General features: G+C 38.4%; 1 protein-coding gene across 1 annotated transcript in view; it reads left to right on the forward strand.

The window, feature by feature from the left end:
• The first annotated feature begins 361 nt into the window (after positions 1-361).
• The window catches only part of SEMA6D (semaphorin 6D), a 244237-nt gene continuing 223580 nt past the window's right edge, over positions 362-21018 (forward strand). Inside the window, exon 1 of the mRNA XM_048317346.1 lies at positions 362-455. The gene's annotated coding sequence lies outside the window, so the exon portion shown is untranslated. The remainder of the gene's footprint in view (positions 456-21018) is intronic.

Below are 21018 nucleotides of genomic sequence, written 5' to 3' on the forward strand. Positions count from 1 at the left end.
GGGAAACAAATGCCTTTTGAGATATCAGGAAATGCAAGCTCAGTCACGGTAACATTTAGTTTTCCTTTCAACCTGCTGTGTATAAAATCTGCCAGTGAGTGAAAATTTTCTTGGTACTGTAGATATGAGGTCAAATCCTTTCCTGTTATTATCTCTTTTGATTAGTTGAAGTCACATCAGAAGAAAATTTAATTTTATCTCTCTCTTGTCTTTTTTTTCTTTTTTTTTTTGCTAGAACTGTGGCCACTGTATAAAGTTGGCAAAGTGTTATTTGTTTCTGTGCCAGAAATAACTTTGCTTCTTCACAAAGCTGATCCATGGATTTGTGCCTTCCTTTGGCAGATACTCACCTTTTGCCACTTTGCAACTGAATTTTGAAGATGCTGAGGGCCAGGACCCTCCTGTGAACTTCACTGACAGCTGGATGGCCTTGGCAGAGAGAACCCATCTTATGGGTAAGCACTGAAAATGGAGTTTCCATTGTGTCCTGATAGTGCCAAGACTCCAAACCACAGGCTGTTCCCCCCCATCAGTTTAATGATTAAGGGCTGAACATTTGGATCTGGGCTCACCCACTTGACACTCTGGGCCTTTACTCAAGATGCCAGGTTGATTGTTCAGCAAGTCACAGCTCTAGGGAAGGTCAGTGTGGCAGGCAGGATTGTCGATCACAGGTACCTCTCTGCCCCATTCCCCATCCTCTTCCATGCTGGCATCTCAGGTGAGGGCCACTAATGAGAAGATTCCACATTCACAGTGTGTCAGGGAAACCAGATTTGTGGCAAAGAAGCACGAGGAGGAACACAGGTCAGACCATCTCTTGTGGACAGGGGAACAGTGAGTCTGTACTTGCCTCTTCAGCAGAGAAGAACAAGGAAGGATTGTATCCTTCTCCTCAGCGTCCTCACCTAATGTCCTTCCAACCCAGCTGAGCCAAACCAGAGGGAAAACTAAAGAAGGAAAATATTCTATGCCTTGCAAAAGGGAGGGGAAGAGCAAAGTGTAATTCTTCAGCTTGCTGTTTCATAGAGAGGCAACATGTGTCCATAATTCAATCTAGTGCTCCCTCATTAGCTCTACAAAGCATTTAGACTTTCATTCAGAAATTGGATTTGGTAGCTCTGACGTGTCCTACTGTGGACCAGAAGGGAAGTTCATTAGAAAAATTGCAAGGCTAAGTCCTTTTTACCTCAGAACAAGCTTTTGGATTTTGTTAATCAGGTACATTTGTCATTTACATTGATGATAAACATTTAACAACTAATCTGCTCTGGGAGGAATGTGATTTACTGCTGCAATCTGGGTTTGTGCTATTAATAACAATAATGATGTCTGGCACCAGTATAGCCAGTTTAAGCAAAGGATAGGACAGATTTCCTGAGCTCAGGCTGGCTCAATGTGGTTTTCCATGTCCTGATGAGAAGAATTTGCCAGAAACAGGCTTGTTGGGATCAAAAGGACATGGAAAAACAAGAGCAGAGTTGTGCAAGTTTGTCATTGTGCTTAAGAATGAATGGTGGGGTTTGACAAGATTTCTTCCATTTCATTTCTCTCAGGTGGACTTAATTTAAGACTGAGCTTTTCAGAGTAGTGCTATGAAAATATTTCATTTTTGAAGTTAAATTTGGGTAGGATTATGAATAAATTGTGTTGGAAGTTTTCTCTACAACTTTTTATTGAAGTAAATTAAGCATTTGTTAAGGTGATGGTTGTTTTGGGGTTGTTTTTTTCTGTTTTCCTAGAAGGTGTTTGTTTTCCTTCAAAAGTAAAGATTTGTTTTCATTACAAAAATGAAAACCTGTAAACTTAAAATATTTGGTTTGGTTGTAAAATTCCATCTCTCCCCCCCCCCCAATAATCAAAATTTAGTTGTTCAAACTTCCAGTACTACTTACAGTATTTTCAGGGAGGTAGGGAGGAAGAGCCAAGAAAGGAATTTCCAGAACCCTCTGGTATCTGTGCATGTTTCTAGCAATTCCCCTGACCAGGATCTGTGCATGTTTTCCTCTATTGCAAAACTGTCTTTTGTTCATATATATTCCTTTTGCAGTGAGAAGAATTCCCGCCAGGTCCGTATCTACACTTCTGGGTAGCTGTTCGCTTTTCCAGCAGTTGGGTTACAAAGAATCAATAATTTCCTTTCCAACTCAGTTATTACACAGAGTCTGGACAAGATTAAGAGCTGTTTGACTGACAGCAGAGCAGCTTTGCCATTAAACAAATGTGAATCCTTCACGTACATGAGCGCCCTTCTCCCAGCGAGGAGGAGCAGCCACTGCGGCCCTTGTGCACTGGTGCAGCGTTTCCTTTTTATGGCTGATGGCTTAAATAGCACAGCTGAGAGCTGCATGGCTCTGCTGCTGCAACATGATAGGTCTCGGAGGGCAGCAAAGGTTAGGTGCCATTTTGATGATTTTATTCTGTTTGATTTCCAGCTTTTGAAAGCTGCAGCCCAGCCCTTCGCTGAAATCTTTCTGACAGCTGTGTCATCTCAAAGACCTGTCACCAACATTTTATTCATACATTTACTTCTTTATTGAAGAATTGTTTTTCTTTCAGGTGTGCCTGTTTGGAATGAAAATACTATTTTTGTAATTACTTGAGCGTTTTTCATTTTGGGCAAATACAAAGTGTGGATTCTCTTTTCATCCTTTCCATTGCAACCTCTGTAATATATTTGATTGATAGATTTTTATTACTATGGTTACTCCAATTTTACACAGTAGATTTTATTTGTGAGAGTAGCATCCTGCTCTGCCCTCATTCAGCCTACTTTGTTTATTATTGTTTACTGGGGGGATGGAAGGGCTGTGCTTTCCTTGAAGACAAGCTTGGCTCAAATAAGGAGCTTCTCATGTCTGTAAATCCACTGTGTTCTGCACTGCTACGTTACAGAGAGAGGAATCTTAGGTACTGAAGTACAGAGAAATTTTGCTGTCCACAAGAGTTCAGAAATCACAATCACACAGAGAGCTTCCATCTTATTACATGGCGCTTTTCCTTTCTTTCTTATCCCTTAATTTTTATTTTAAAAGAAGATTTTTGCAGCGCAAGTCACAGTGATTTACTTGCATGCTGCAGGCTGATTTAGGATGCTTATTCAATCAGTCTGCTTCTAATGACACTAGAAATACCATAATGGATGGAACATTCCTGTCTGCTCTAAATTGGATTAGATGGTTTACTAATGTAATACTGGCAAGCCAAATCAGCCTGTGATGCCATGGGGATTAATCTATGGAGAATACTTGATCTCTAATGCCCATGTGCTAGTTGAAGTGCAGTCATATCTTTTGATTTAATAAACCATTTTTGTATTTCCCAACAGTATATGTGTATTTGAGCAGGATGAGCTAATTGGTAGAATTAGCCTTTTTAAATGAAACTTCATAACTTGCTGCTAAATGGAAGAATACTAAATACTTCAGTCTTAAAAGATTTGGCTGCTGTTTATGCAATTTCTTCCCAATAGCTTAAATACTAAGGACCACACAAGGATATGGTGTTCTCTGTTAAGAGACAAAACTAAAAATGCTGATATGTCTTGGAAAATACCCATTTGTTACTGAACTGAGCAGTCACAAAATGTTCATATCCCAGTAAGTCCAATATATTAGATCTGCTTTTATTCTCATCATGACATGCTTTGTTTAAAAGTTAAACCCTGATATACAAACATTTACAGATTGATGATCAAATCCATTTTTGCAAAATAGGTTGAGGAACAAAGAAAAATTATACAGTGCCATGTTCTTGGTGTCACTTGCTGGTTCTGTAGTGTTTGCTGAGGTGTTCACTCAGGTCTGTCTAAGCTTTGGCTGGCAGATGGCTTGTGCAGGGAGCAGAGAGACACAGGGGAAGGACTGAGAGAGCTGCAGAATTACAAAGCAAAAGCTTCCTCTCTGTTTAGGTGCATGCAGCTTCATACACCTGTACAAATTGCTTTTACCAAAGTGAATGTAAAATGTCTGTGTTATGCCCAAGTAACTTTGATGTTAAATAAGTCATCCTACACCAAACTAAATCTGCTGTGAAGTTGTGATTGATTTTGAAGGCAGGGAGGAAGTATTTTGGTTAAATTAAAAAATTAATTCATATATGTATATATTACATATATATTTCCCAGGTATAATTGCCTTAATTCAAATAGCCATGACATAATGCCTAGAGACCTGAAACAAAATCCTTCCCCTTAAGCCCTCTGACTTAGCTGCTTCCATGGCAAATGCTTCAGACTTCCATACAAATGATATAATCATGAAACAGTACCTACCATGACATGAAAATACATAATTTTCCCCACCAAATTATGCATGCCACACATCTAAGACAGACACATCTTTCCCTTTTCCAGAACTGTGACAGATCCTAAATGGAATATCCTGAATAACACCTGGGTTTGACACACTTCCTATATTGTGTAACACAGCTGGAATTACAGGATTTCCAGTTACATGTTTTGAAGTATGCACCATGTAGAAGCATGTGTTTCCAATCTTGGCTATTCACAAAATATCAGACCATAAAATAATTACATGCTAATAAATAGGAAAAATATTTCAGATTTTTTAATGGTTTAAACAATTATTATTAGGGATATCTTTGCACAGTAAATAAGCAAATCTATTTGAAAAGTACTTTGACAAACAGTACTATAAAAGCAATACAGTTTCTACAATATTGTCTGAAAACATTTTTCAAGAACCAGCATAAAAAGAAATCATGAGACTATTTGCTATTCTGTATCAGATGTTTTGGACAACTTCCGTAGCCTCTGTGTAGCTAGATATCAAAATACATATATCAGCCAGTGCAATCTCCAGTGCATCATTCTGCATTAGAGATTGTCTGTTCATTCACTGGTTCACTGGTAATTAGAGTGGGCTTTCAGGCCTACTGCTTCAAACGATGATTTACCAGATATATCAAACATCAGAGCATATGTTTAGCTTCCCAGCTGTTTTAGCTGGATATTTAATCCTTTGACTGCCACTGAAACTTGTCCTTCTAAAGACATCTGCAAACATTACTGTATCAGCTGCAGTATTTCTGCAGGCTGGAGTTGCCTTATCCTTCATTAGACCGCTTGTCTTCAGCTGGCCTCTTTAAAATAGAGTATTTCTCACTGGTACTGAGTCATCCTGAGCTCTGCTCCTCCTCCCTTCAGGTGAAAGTCTGGTCCCACTACACCATTCTGTATCCCTCTTTCTCACTTTGCCTTGGTGTGTAGGCCAGAATCCCACTACATGATAGTCTGGCTGTTCGAGGAGACATAACATTAGGTAAATAATTGTGGAGGTTATTTCCTGTGGCTCAGTTGGTCAATCATTATTTTTTTCCAGCAGGGAGCTTTCTGATAGATGTGGACAGCTGGTTTTTGACTTAGGCTACCGGCTATAAAACATTTCTAGCAAAGGGAGGACACTTGTGGTGATAAATCAAGTTCAGGAGAACTGGCATGCATGATTTGGTGTGTTTGTATGCTACTGACATGAAGGGACACCTTTTCAAATACCATTGCTTGAATTGGGCACAACTATTTCTGTGCAAGAACAAAGCCTGACTTTTGCATTTAAGCAGAGCTTTGCATTTGTTTGTGCATGAGCACTTGCTGACTGCTGTGTCTTGAGGAGGTACATCTGAGATGTTGCTACACTGGAAGTCTGACACTGAAGGATATCCATCATATGTGGCATGTGAGTGTTGCTGTTAGGCTCTAAATTTTAGCAGAGTCAGTCAGTCAATTTAGAAGAGGAGTGGAGTTGGAAATAAAGTTATTAGTTAAAATTTACAAAACATGCCAGATGCAATCATGAAATTAATATGTTTGGCTTAACATCTGAATAATGAAAAATAGTCTAAGTAATAGAAATAGAGTGATGTTATGTACTGGAGTTTCTAAGTATGTTTTTGCCTATTGGGATAATTCCTGCAAGGTGCAAATGTTCCTGGGCACACAACCTTTGTAGAAAAACTCTGTGGAGCCCCAGAAGTCTCTCAGCGCTTAAAAACTGCTGAAGAAAATTCCAAAACATACCCATATAATTATCTATCCCATGTACAGTGATTACATACTTTAGATGAGTGCATTTATTCGGGGTGTCATGCACTGATTTGCAGGTAAAAATGGCTTTGAAAGGAACTGAAATAACAGGGAGAAGAAGTTCTGGAGTAGTTCCATTAAGACCTCGTGCAGTCAGTTCAGTGACTGGAACACTTTGGTCTGTATCTAACAACTCCAAAAAGCTATTATTCTGAGGGCGTTCTACGATTTTAACTTCCATCATCCAGCTTATGTCAAGCTCAAAGTGAAAGATCAGTAGGTTTTGAACAGTTACAGAAACTTCTTACATTTCTGATTTGAAACAATACTAACAGCAGTAGAAACAAAGATGTAGTCATTATATAGCTATATATATATATATATATATAAAACATTTGTTTTGTATTCAGGATTCACTTCCCTGTGTACTGTCCGAGACAGTTTTAACATTTTAAAGAGCATGCCATAAATCTACCCCTGGTATTTTCCACAACTGTTTGAAGTTATGAGAAAACAGGCTCTGAAACCTTTGCTCACCCATGTATGCACATAAATTTCTTCTGGCTTTCCTCGCTGTCAAGCAATTATAACTCGTAACTGCTTCCAAAGACACCTGACTGTCCTGATGAAGAGCTGTAACAATCAATTGTTCCAATAAACGTGATGACACTCAGAGCCACATGAAGGTAGAGTCAGTGAAGAGCAACAAACAAGCAATGGTTCACCATCACCTAATCCGGCAGTGCCGCCTCTGAGAATGTTATGTTGTGTGCCTAGCACACCCTGCCTTGTGCAAGAGGAGGACAACTGCAGCATGATGATGATGACGACTTGGAACAGCACAAGAGTAATCTTCTGGGTTTGTGTTCCACCACTTTGTACTCCCTGACTTTCAGAAGCAACCATTTCATAAAAGTCGTATTTGCTTTCCTTTGATTTACAATTATTGAAATTTTAATAAGGATTGTGCAGCAACTCCAGACATCACATATTGTCAGTGAGAAATTATAACTTTATTGCAGCACACACTGACAGCCAACTCATAAAAATGAATGACATTCTATATCATAACATCTCGTAGGCTGTTCAGAATGTTAATAGCTCACTTCATCTTTCTTTAGCATAATGAGGCAGACAGTGTACCAATATTCAACGTGAAAATGAAGATTAAGAAAATTTGAATTGAAGCAAGAAAGTAGCATTTAGCAGAGGTTCAGGCAACATTCAGATAAAAAGTTTCAATTAAAGTACTCTTAGGGAACCTTTTATCACAGGAGCAAGGCTTAGTTACCAAATACCAACACTTACTACAAAAAATATAATTTAAAAATGGCTTTTGAAATGCTGCTTCTATAGTCTTTCTCTTATCCCATACAGTACTCTATTTTTCTGCAGACTCAATGGTATAAGTTTGCATTGTTTTAGAATAATCTATTTTTCCATAGTAGATCAAGCTAAAAATTGAAGCAATATTTAGGAGAGAGATTTTTACTGCTTTTATTAGCAGTTCCAAAGGTACCTACTCAAACATGGGCAAAACTGTCCAATTACCTACCCAAATCTGCCAGTATTGTTAATCAAAACCTCTGTAGTCACTGGTTAAGAGTCCTGGTTAAGACTTCTGCAGAGTCATTTAATCAACTACGAACATATTTCTCCATAGTATGAACTTGAATCAGCCAACTACTTATGAGTAAAACAGTGTACCTCAAGTTGCTGCTACTGGCTTTAATTTTGGTGGTGATCAAAGAAAAACTCTCACTTTAGCTTTTAAGGGCTCCTTCTTTATCTCTAAATATATCAAAATTAAAGAAATTTAAAGATTTGGAAAATTCCTTAACAAAAATATTTACCTTTTCTTTTTCAAAATATATGCACTTTCAAAACAGTTTTATGGATCTGCATTATCTTAGTGCAGTGCCTGAGGCAAATGTAGCTCCCTGGATGTGGAAATAGAATTGTATCTGTTGGAGGGGGATTCATCCCATGGTGTGGATAGAGCACAGTAGATTGATATTCCTTCTAGGAACAAGGTGGCAGATTTGGTCCTTAATTGCTCAGGAGGGAATTTTCTGTGGAGTGTGAAAAATGTCAGATCTGTACAATGTTTCATCCACCTGAGAAGTATTTGTGGTTATCAGCTTACTTTGGGGTCCACAGGTTGTTGGTGCTCAAGGGCACCGGTCCCAGCCAGACTGGGACTGCCACAGAGAGCCCTCTGCTGCTGGAAGTGGCCATGGGTCCAGGACAAACTGTATTTTCATAAAATCCCAGTGATAAAGTAGATAACTTAATCTTCAGGATTGGTTTTTACCATTATTCAACCCAAAAAGTGATTTTTTCAGAGCATTCCCCTAACATCTGACACCTGCAATGTTGTCAGCTAAAGTACATGAAGTAACAGTAGCATCCTGGAAGCACTACTAAAGACACATCCAATTTTCAGCCAATTTAATTGAATTTTCTATCCCTGTTCCAAGTACAAAGAAATTAGCACTGTATGTTCCAGCTAAAGGAGACACTCCTCGTGATGTATGCTCTCTGTGGAGATCTGTCTGCTCAAATGTAGTGCTCCTCCTCTGTTTGTCTGAGCTGCTTTGGCTACTGCTTTTTTCACCCTTTTGATTTTAAACTGTTATTCCTTTGGTGTACTTTTCAGCTCATGCCCTCTGGGTTTTCTATCACAACCAACGATTCATTCTGATTTGTTACTGAATGACCTAAGTTGATTCCTGATTTGATTCTTCACTCATTAATACTTTTTATTACGGATGATTTTGAAATCTACTCTGATACTTTGAAACATCCATTCTTACAAAGGTTTAGTGATTTGTTGAATCCCCTCAGTTTATCACATTATGTTAATTTTCCTTCTTGCAGAATGGGCCATTCATTAGAATTGAGTATGTTACTTAATCTTCATCACAGTAATAAACTATTCTTTTTTCCTTCATATTTGTTTCCTCATTGTGAAACTGAAGATTTCTCTCCCTTTCCTTGCTTGACCTCTGCTATTTACCAGCTGCCCAGGGCTCAGCAGTACGTTTAAATCAATGACCCTGCATGATGACAGCTCTCAGAGCCAGCCAAAGCCCCCTCTCAGGCCCTTCTTTCTCCCCTCTGGTTGTCTCCTCTGTGTCTCCTCCTTCCCTCAGCAGTATGGGATTCCTGCTCAAATTTCCTTTCCCTTAATTCATTTGGTTCGATATCCTGTCAAGCACACAGGGGTTATATTGATATTTATTGGGGTTTTTTTCCCTCCTCCCACAAAATTAAGATTTACTTCTTTGTATTTCTGTAAATAAAAAAGGTTAGACTGCTTTGCTGTCTTTTGGTGATTTGCCTTGTTTTCAGTACACTGTATCCATTCCTAAGGCTATCAACCTCTGCTGGATATTTCCTTGCACTCAAGGTCAGCTCCCAGCTTGCTAGAACATACCTGCAATTACTTTTGGAATTAAGAAAGCTTGGCTAGTCTGGTTAAACACAGTGATTCTTAATCCAATCTATACCATTCCTTTTATTTCACTGGCAGTTGAGAAGGCAGTAGTGAAATAGCTTTTGCAGCAACTTCATATATTTGATTTTATCAGTAAGTCTTAGTTCCCACATCTGATTGCTCATTGGAAGAGCTCAGAAGTAATTCTCTAAATCTAGTGAGTTTAATTTATCCCTGTGTCATAAGTATGTTCAGCTTGGCACTGGGGGTCTGGTGTAGATAATGCTGCTTTAAAGGTTATCTGGCTTTCTGCAGGGCTTGGGAAGCTCAGCTGCAGTGGAAAGTAACCTGAATGCAGCTGTTGGCTGGCAATGTCATGAGCACCAACAAACTCATTGCAGGAAGAGCAGAGGTAGCCTGTACATGGGCTGATGGCAGGTAGGGATTGTCTCCCAGGCTGATGGAATCACATCTCACACCTGCAGTATGGCTGCACCATTTGCTTCAGCTGGTGGCAGGCAGGGACTGTCTCCTGGCTTGATGGAACCAGCTCTCACTCTTGCAATACAAATATACTGTAAAGCAGGAATTGTTTGGGCAAAGCTTCTGCACATGGAAGAGCTTTGTGTGCCTGGTTACTTCATTTGATTGCCTTGAATTCATGAGAGTTCAATTGTGTAAATCTGGTGCAAGCTGGGTAAAATTACATGGATTGTCTCATTTTGCACCAAGTCACAGAGTAGCTGGTAGTGAGCAGCAAACAATCACTCTACCTGATATCTCTGCTTTCCCATTTACCAAACTTCTCTTTTCATGATTCAGGTATCTGTGGTCTTTTCCTCCTCACTTGGGATTTGGACTGGTTTATCAAATGTTGATTTTCTGTCTTCTGTTAATATTTAGCTCGTGCCATTTCTCTGAGAAATTATTATTGCAATTGCTGAATGCCATTTGTGGTCAAAACACAAAAGTACCATTGTTCATATACATCATCTGTGGTGCCACTGGCATGCAGAAAATGCATAAATACACTTTCCAGGCTTCACAGCCTTGAAAAGTAATTGATGTTTTGCATAATTATCTGATAGATACTTACAGGTAGATGGCTTCATACTCTTTTACACCCTCTAGTTTCTGTAGTCTGTTCACAACCACTTGGATGTAGTGCATTCTGAAGCCCTGCTTCCCAGGAAGTGGCTGGACATTGCCTGCTGATGGGAATTATAGAATAAATCTTTTGTTTTCATTTGCTTCCACACATGACCTTTGCTTTTGCTTTATTAAACTGCCCTTATCTTGACTCACAAGGGGTTTTTTTTCATATTATTTTCTCCCCCCAGTCCTGCTGAGGATGGGGGTGATAGATGGCTTGGTGGGTACCTGGCATCCAGCCAAGGTCAGCCCACCAAACAAGGATATATTTCTAACTCTTATTTTGGACACACAGTATTGTGCTGTTATCCTCAAAAGCATTGACTAAAACTTCAATTGTGTACCTTACCACTGCCTTGTCTCTTTCCTCCCCTGTTCAGTGAGGTCAAAGCTCTCCATGTTTCCATTAAAAAAAACATTTAAGTACAGAGGAAAGAGGATCTTCTATTGATTTTAAGGATACAGTTTTATTTAGAAAAGAATCACAGAAACATTTGGCATGGGTATATGCTGACCAAGTATGTCTGTGCTTTAATACAGCATATCCACAAGCAAAATGGGAGGTGCAGGATAGTTGCATAAAATCAGCATTAAATGTCCATACTGAATATGTTGTCTGGAAGAACATCATGATAACTTCCTTGATTTTTAGACAGCTTGAACAGAACTGAGACCAACTCACTGAATTTCTTTGTCTGTCCATGTCTGTTTGCTCATGTGGAAACAAGAATATTTTCTTCCTCAATATGGTGTCACAGATCTCAATTAACATGCTTTCATTGTCTCAGCAATAAAATGTTTTGTTCTCTTGGTCTAAATCCAGTGTAAAAGCTGCACATGGGCAACAACAGAATTAGAGTCTGTGGTATTATTAGAGTCCTAGTAGTCATAAATCATAGTTAATTTCAATTAGGGGGTTAAATTTACAAAATAAAAATATGGAGCCACTGTTGTGCATAATCTGAGAAGGGACAGTGGGAGAAATGGGAGATTAAACAGTTGCTAAATTATTATCAGCTAACAAATGCAAACCCTCTCATACTGACAAAGCATTAAGTAGCCTGGAACTATTAAATTACAGTCTTCAAAATGTTTGATAGGTAGAAAAAAAAAAAAAAAAAGGCTTTTCTGGGTCATTGCAAAGGAACTTATGTCACTCTTTTTAAGATAGACCCAGTGAGAAAATGTACTGATTTTAGGTCTGCAGACGTGAGTGTTGTTATAACTCTAGTGTTGTAAAATCTGTACTTTTGATTCGTGACACATATTCAATGTTTCTTCCCTATAGTTCTGGAGCTAATTTGATTTAAAACACTATTATCTGAATGGAACATGTCCTAAAAAGCAGAACACAATGGATGTTAAATATTGACTTTTCAATTGGAAGGATGTATTCATTATACAGCTAGAGTTAGCCTATCTTAAATGTTCATAAAAAACAGAATCAAAAAGCTATAGAATCAGTCCTGAAAAGTACCCTTTTTTATATCAGTAATGATCTTCTGACTCTGCTTTTTATTACTTCTACTGCTGTCAACTATCTGATGTTTAGAAGCTCTCTTCCCTTTATGGCTTAAATAATGTTATAGACTCATTTAAAATTGTTGTGCACAACAAAAAAACTGTTCTGATAACTGCTGTTTCAGGTTTCCTGTAGGTGGCCTCACACTTTCTAATTTTATGATAACCAAAAAATGGCCTTGAAATATTTTTCCTCTCTATTTAAAACTTTCTAGATTATATGGAAGTTGCATTACTCAGTAATCAAATCCCCTTTCTTTCTTCTTTTTTAAATCCAGTTTTCACGTAGGACACTTTCAAAACTTGTTAGGCTAGTTATTTATATTTATTAAATTCCATTTGGCTTAGCAGGTAGAGTAGCAAAGGAGAGTATAATCCAGTGTTACAACTCCTCACATCCCAAGTTCTCTGCAGACCAAAGTAGGACAGACCACTCAGCCCTAACTTCTCAGGCCCTGCCTCTGCTGGCCTCTGTCATTCCCAGTACACATCTGTTTGCAGATGGGGAATCCAACTATCCTGGCTTTGTCTTTAGTGGATTTTCTGGCTGTCTCTGTGTTGCAATGCATATGGGACTCAACCAAGACCAAGTGTTATGTCCATTCTGTATACTTCCTGCACTGTCAAACCTGCACAGGTTTAGTTTTGCTCTGGTTCAGGTTATTCTTTGACTGTGGTGATCACAGTTTGCATTTAGTTCTGATTGGAGGAAAAAAATACTGTCTGAGACCAGGAGTTTTATTTGATTGCCAGACTCACTTGTGCTCTAACCATCAGCTCTTGTGTCCGTCCTTCTTTCTCTGAACTAATAAATATTTATAAAGTAAAAGATTGGTAACTGTCCCATGTGGCTGATTAGGGTACTTACCTGGCATATTATCCCTGTTCTCCATAATCCAAAGCAGAGGCGTGGTCTGGGTCTCATCTGAGTGCCTCAGCCACACAGCTATTTACTGCTTGGGGCTTTCCCCCTCTTTCTTCCAGGGCACACATTCCACACCAAACCTCAGAAATTGTTCCAGTGAAAATATAACCTAGCAAATATCCTTGACCAGGTTTAACCTTCAGCCACAACAGTGACTGAATATTGAGGAACCCCTCTACCACTGCAAACTGCTGAGGACGGGCATGCCTCACTTGATGAGAGTAATTGCTACTCTTGATAAATCCCTACAGCAGTGCTTTTCCTACAATCATTATTTCTATCCTACCTTCAGTGGGCCTGAGGCTGTGATCTGCTGTTCAGAGTCTTTTCTGGAAGAAATTAAGAGATGAAAAAATCGAGGTTTGATTAAAAGATGCAGAGCTGAGTCACTTCAGTGGACTGATAACGCACATCCCTAACCATCACTTCCCTTGGCATCGTATCAGCTTTAGTCAAGTTGGGGTGGGGAGAGGTGGAAGATGCTTTGGGAGGGTGAGTTTTTTAGTTATGTGAACTGGCAGCTATATTTCTGATATCTTAGATATCAGTTTTCAGCTTAGTAGAGCTGAAAGTTCTTTTTACAGCTTTCCACTCTACTTAGCTTTTTGCCAAGCCAAAAAGTCTAAGGGACTGCAATATTTAGTCTATTCATGTCCATATAGAGAGCTCATATTTGCAATATCCAACGTAAAGGTGGCTTTGCATGACTCCTGTTTAAGCAGACGCTTGAGGATCCCTGAAATAAGGGAGCTCCAGAAGAATCACCCATCGTGTAAGTGCTTCAGAAGGTGTAATGCATTTCTTTCCTACATCCAGGCATCTCTAAATGCTGATTATTCCTGACTGTCAGCATGGCCTTTTGTAGCCACAGGTATTGGTATAATTGAGAACATCCATCAGATATCTCTCAATTCTCATCTAGTACTACACCTGATCAAGATTTTAGAAAAGGGTAAAAAAAGGGGAAATTGTGATGCAGCATTTTACCACTGCAAAAGTTTATTGGATTCAAGTTTGTTGGAGCATCTCAGAGTAATCTCTTTGCTTTATCAGTAATTGCAATCATAATAGAAAAAATTATTTCATTTAGATGATCTGTTTCTACAAAATAATTTGACATTTCTCTAAAGCATTCTCGTACATTTTTTTAATTCATGGGAAGTTTAAAAATTTTTCTGTCTTTTTCAGATTCAGAAAGAAAGGAGATTTCATAATAGTGACATATCTTTTTTAGGAATTGTACAGTTGAAATTCTGTGGTGAGAACTTTGTTAATATATCTTGGATGAGAGCGAAAACTATGGCGGAGATATCACCAAAAGAGTGAAGCTGTCAGCACAGTTTGTGACTTGCATGAGAGGGCTTGGGGAGCTGCTCACTTTCTGTAGAGGTCTGATGGCTCTAAGGATGGGTGTAAGGTTGGACACAGGAATCACAGCACTAAGCCAGAGGCAAAAGCAGGAACCAGGAGTCCCAGTCTGAACAGGAGGGAGTAGCAGCACCTTTGATGTCTGAAAGAAAGGGACAAGTTCCTTATGCAATAGAAATAGAAATACATTGAAATAATACTATAGCAAATGGAAATTGTTAAAAAAAAAGTCCTATAAGGTCACGAGCACAAAAAAACCCCGCTCTGATTTTAAACCCCACATATTTGTGTGTAGTGAGTCTGCTAAAAGTTTTGCTTTCCTTTTCAGAAAAAAGTAAGAAACAACAAAATGAATGGTTCAAAATAACTGCATCTTTACATGTACTTGCAAAACAGTAAAGAATAACCTCAAGACTATTCATTTGGATGATTTTTGCCTCTTTGGTAGACTCAGGTGGTTTAAATAAGCTCAAGAAAAGGCAGCCATTATTATAAACTCCTTGTTGTGTTTTTATGGTATTTCTCCCCAAGTGCTTGTGTACTCTTGCTAAAATAAACTGTGCTTTCAGAATATTACTGATCCCTTCTCCACAGTGGTCACAAAGCTCCAGAGAGAAGGATTACAGTACATTTCACCTAAAATCTAAATGTAACTTTGTCCTCCAGGTTATATCTGCATCACCTGGGATGCTCATACTGGTTTTATTTAACTGTTTTTACTGGCTGAAATAGACACTTGCAGCAACATAGCCAGGAGACCATGGGTTCAACATAATTTGGGGGGAAAAAAATACGAACAGCTTGAAAGGGGAGATAGAACCCCCTCCCAGGAGAGACTGGGGGACAAGAACTGATTCTTCAGGGACAGTGGGGAGAGGATGAGAGTTATGCAGTGGCTGTGGGAATTACCTTTTCTTTAAAAAAAATAAAAATGCTGTATTTCAATTTCTGTAAAGCAGACAACTTTTTTCAAAGTAGTTGCTGAAACTTTAATCTTGATTTGATTGTGTCTGGGTTTCTTTTATTTGTGAATATTCCAACATCCAGCCTTTGATGTTACCTTTAAGCAGAGCTTTATCAGGTCCTGAAAATAGCTTCACAGATGAAAATTTTTTTCTATTGTATTAGCCTGGTTTGAAAAGAACATAATTGACCTGCTATAATAAAAGATTTGACTTTAAAGTTTGATCCCAGCTTACAAGGGTTTGCATCTCTTGGTTCTGCCTTTTGAACACTTAAACAAGAGACATTTTTCAGCTTCTAAAAGGCTTTTAGCTCATCCACATGTATGGACAGTACCTAATGGACCCTACCCATTTATTCATTGGTCTCCACAGCTGTGAAATGTGATTCTTTTACAACTTCAAAATGCTTTCTATTTTTAGGTCAAAATGAAAAATCCATTTGTCTTATTTAGCTTTTTAAATATTTATTTTATGGTATTTTACATTCTTCCTGCTTTTGCCCTGGGGCATTTCTTCAAATGTGCACGTGATTGAATTGGTTTTTGAGACTGGCAACAGGAGCCAGGTTTCACTTCCTCTGAAACTGCAAAAAAAGTGATGGGGCTTTATTAGAGAAAGGGACTATTGCATTTGCCTTGTAAGGAAGAAGAAAAGCTGTACTGAAAAGAATTATCATGATGGAAATTGAAAAAGAATGGGCTGAATTCTTTTTTGGATGTGCTGGCTATGCCAGGTGAGAATCTGGCCCAAGAATTTTTCTGTAGTCTGTAACTTGAGGGAGGCATGAAAAGTCAGCCAACAACATTTAATTGTCCATAGATCTTACCACCCCAATGGAAAAATATGATGATTTCTTACTGAGAAGCAGAAATATATTCTGTATTTGCAATGTCTCTCCTATTTCCACTCCATAGGTCTGTGGAATCGAACATGTCAGGTCAAAGGATGGAAAATTTTGTTTCGGGGGAAGGCACTGATTGAACGGCTGAAGGCTGATTCTGCAGGCTGTGCTCAGGTGCAGGGGTTCCTGCTCACTTACACAGACCTATTGATGAGAACTGGAGCTCTGCACTTTACAGATGCTGGGCTGGGGCTGAACAACCCAGCTCCGTGTTTATGCAGTCAAAATTCTCACATCAGCTAATGGGAATTGTGTGAGAACAAGAATTTAGTAAAAGGGGAGAATGGCAGGATTTGGACCAGTACCAAATGCTTAGGAAAGGCTGTGCTTCCTGCCCTCTCAGTTAGAAGTTGGGTGTTGTGAAACAGTCAGTAGTGCCAAGACAGTTGGCAAGTGAGCAAGACTGAAATAATAGAATTAAAGGAGAGAAGGACTTTTTGCAATTAAAATTGCATGTACTGGCATTTCTAGTATGTGGCAGAGATCCTGCACATTTTACTCCTGAGTAACAAAGAACAGAGCTGTGTATGTCACCATGGAAATGTAAATGGAGCTCCTTTGACAAACAGAAATGTATGCCATTCCTTTATGCTCAGATGAACTGTTCGTAGTGGGATGCAAAAGAAGAATGGGATGTCTGTTACAGAAAAGATATGAACATGCAATTGTAGTACCTTGTTCCCCCTTCTGTTAGATTTTCATTAGGAGCTTAAAACATGCAAGGAGAAAAAGAGAGGGTGATTTTTTTTCTGAACTAATTATTTAATACAGTATTTATAGCAGGCAGTGAAAAATAATAGTGATCAAACATGTGGCAAAGAGCACAGAGGTAAAGGTGTAGGTTTGTACACTATGCTGCTTCTGCCTGGGATGTCTACCTGCTTATTTTTCCATAAAAAAAGGGGATGGATATTTGTGAAGGAAAGGAAATTCCAAAACGGGTGGGAAGCTGCGTTACAATATTATGAAGCTAATTGGAGAGATTTTTTTGTTTAGTTTTTATGATCAACAGATGTTTGGGAATTTGTGTTCTAATTCTGACTGCATCATTCTTTTCTTGTTTGAGGCATGAGTATTTGTAGAGTGCAAGTTAAAAAATGAACAACAATCTATACTGGGAGCTCAGGAATTCATAACCTTGCTAATATTCTGAAGATATCAGCTTATATTTTTGCTGTGTTCCATTTGGAACAAAGAGCTTGTTAAATAATATCAAATATTTTCTGGGGTTTATGTTGCTGCTTTAACATATGTTTGTGCTTGATTCCACCAAATACTTCTGAGTTCAACTCCCACAATGAGTCTGAGTGTCTGGCTCACATGTTTGGGTATTTGAACTAGAAATGTTTTAGGAGATCAGCAAAGGGAGGTGGAGTTGCCAAGCCAGTTGCTCTAGACTCAAACCATAAAGGCAAAGAAAACAGAGAAGGATTTAAATCCAAACTCTCTATTTACCTTTTTACTCCTTTCGGAATTATGTTTTACAACTGTCATAAGATGAAATAACTTTAAAATCTTCAGCAAGCCAATAAACTTTGCAGTATCCTGTTTTCCTCTCAGGAATAAGGATGAGGCTTCTGCAACTCAGAAAGGAAAAATTTTAATGGCATCTGTTGTTCACTTTATTTCACTTATTTTCATTTCTTTCTAACAGAAACCACCCAGTTGCTTCTTTAACCCATATTCCTGATTTAAAATAAATCAGAGTAGCAAAGATGCTTCACCCAGCTCCTGTTTTGGATATGGAATCTTAAATAGTCTCAAGGAAATTTGTCATACAGATATAGTGTGCTCTTTGTAAGTTACAAAGTAACTTTTTTTTGAGTAAAGCTAATAGAAAAAATTAATGGAAATCATGAGCAATCTGAGGATTTTCTAATAACAGAAAAGGTCAGTAAATTAGTAATTGCCTCTGAAATATAATCATAATACTGCCTAGTGACTAAATTGGCTTATTAAAATATGCTCAGGAGTGACCATTAAACTATTCTTTATGCATTATGAATTAACTATCTTTTTTTTTTTTAATTTGGAAGAAATTCACGTTTAGGAAAATTAGGGAAAATGCAGTGCATTCAAAGATAATGATAATCACATTATTTCTGTAGACATCGTGGAGAAGAAAGTAAGCTAAGGTGATGCTCTTTGTTCCCTAGGTACTAAAATGGAACTGATTTTGAAATGAATGTGGTGCCAGGCAGCAACACTTCACAGTCAGTTGGGACAGAAAATACCCAGCTGACCATGCAGGATTGCTGCAGGGAGACAGAATATTGGGCAGTCAGAGTGAGAGCAGCGCTGGAGAAAGGACCACAGTAGATTATGTCTTCCTTCCTCACAAAGTATCTATTTTTCCCCCAGAAGTTAGTGTTTTAGTGTTTCTTTAAAAGCTGATATTCCACATCTAAGCTAATAATCCTTCAGGATAACTTTAAGGTAGTTGTTTCCCAAATACCTTCTGGAGGATCTGGTACCACCTTCTCCTTTCTGACCACCGTGTCTCATAGCCTGGATCTCATCTTGATTCCTGCTAAATAACAGGATTTTGATGACTGCAGCTTCCTCTTCCCCCACCACATCGATGTACAATGATAAATATTGTACTAGAGAAAAACTAGAGCAGATTTCTCTAGGAAGTACAAAAGAAAAATTCTGACATAATCTTTTTAAATTTTCTGAAGAAAACAGTTTTAGCTATCTTGGTAAAATGGACAGCCATGCTTGTAGGAGACCTCCTTTGTATAGAACTGTTGCTATTATTACTAATATTGGTAATAATATTATTACTATGGATAATAAGAAGTACCAGAAAATCAGGTATAGATCTGAATTAATAATGATGAAGCTAGGCATAGAAGTTATACTACTAAGAATAACCTTTTACCCAACATTTTCTAGAACATCAGAAAAAGCTCATTAATCAAATATTTTAAATTTCAAAACATCATGTTACTTCAAAAATAGAGCACTCTTCAAAAATAGGCAATTCTCTCTTAGATGTGTTCTCTGAATGGGAGTTCCCTACATATGTAGGCTGCCCAGCAGCAGGGTAAGATGCAGCACACAGCTCGTTTCCCAGCCTGTTCCTACCCAGTACCACAAACATCATGTTCAGCACTGGTGTAGACAGGTCTGTGAATGACAATTCAGGAAGCTAGAAAAGTCTCAGTGAAGTAGACAGCTGGAGAGCTTGTCACAGAAAAATTACATTAAAAGATTCCAATCCACCAAGTCTTTTTTCCCATATGCTCAAACACCTGGAATACAGAAGAGCTTTCTATATGTACGTATGTAGCCAGACAAAATGTTGTGCTGACTTCTACCTACTAGAAATTGGTACATCATTTGTTGTATTTAAATGCCCAAGGGACACACTACAGTCAGGAGCTGACAGGTACCAAGGATCTACAAAGATTGATAAAGAAGAGCTTGAAAAACGCTTGAAAATTATGTAACAAAGAAGGAATAATATATAATAACCTGATTCTGTTCTGATTTTCATCTGTATACATCTGAGGTAATTTATGGCAATCAGAGCAGAATTCTAGATTTGCATTTTGACTAAGTTTGATTAATGCAGCAGATACTGATCTTGCTATAAAGTTCTAAACCTTCCTTTTACATGTTATTAAAAAACCAAAAATTCTATATGTTATTCACAAACAGATGCTAATGTTGTTACCTTTCACAGGTTTTTAAACTAATTTTCCAGTATAAAGTACTGATTCACAGAGAATCACTAATAAAATCGAAAATACAGCACAGCATTCTTTTATGGTGCCAGCACTGCCTGGCAGTGCTCTTTACAAGGAAGTATTCTTGTCTGATAAAAGATTCCACAACTAAATTCATTCATAAAATTAAGATTAAACAATTTTCTTGTATCTCTTCTGAACTTTCTGGAGGGGTCATGACTGCACTAATGAAGGTTAAGCAGACTGAGGAATGATTGGTAGAAAATCTGTGGGAGACCCCAAATACGTGTAGCTTATAGAAAAAGCATTATAGCACCTACCACATCATCTGTCATATCAGGTGAAAAAACTCTTTCTTCAATTCCCCAGGCATTTCAAAGATAATTACTCTAAATACAATGGGTGAAGAATCCTATTAGTTACGAGTCAAGTGTTCAAGCTCATTTTTTCCCCTCCTTCTGTTTCATAAATTTGGCTGGTTTTTCACCATCACTTTTTAAATTTACAACTGTGTTGAGTCCTACATTGAAATTATAATTGAAACTGAAGCCACAGAAACATGTAAGACATGCAGTGCCCCAGGTCAGTTTGCTGTGCACAAGCAGGACAGCAGGCAAGGAGCCTCCTTCTGCCAGGGGCCTGATCCAGGCCCAAGCTGCCTCCTCTGGTGTAAAGATCAGTGCTAGGACTCCCTGAGCAGACAATGGAAACTAAAAACCTTTGATGTGTCCTTACATCTGTTCATAGACTTGTCCACACTTGAACTGAGGAAGGACATGCTGTGTATTGTGAAAGTATTTCAGCAGATATGGAGTCATCCTGTGAGAATTTGAGACTGGGCATGTTGACTGTCTGCAGAGCACAGCTAGCTTAGTAGTGAAATGTCTGCATCTGAAGGAAAAGAATAACTCATGATTGCCATCTCTTTGCAAAGGCTTGAGTTAAAGGGTAATACCAAAGCTATAAATTTTGCTGGTTTTGCTGTGGCTGTGAACCTACAAAACTTACT

Source organism: Corvus hawaiiensis, chromosome 13 (assembly GCF_020740725.1).
Source record: "Corvus hawaiiensis isolate bCorHaw1 chromosome 13, bCorHaw1.pri.cur, whole genome shotgun sequence".
Taxonomy (NCBI): domain Eukaryota; kingdom Metazoa; phylum Chordata; class Aves; order Passeriformes; family Corvidae; genus Corvus; species Corvus hawaiiensis.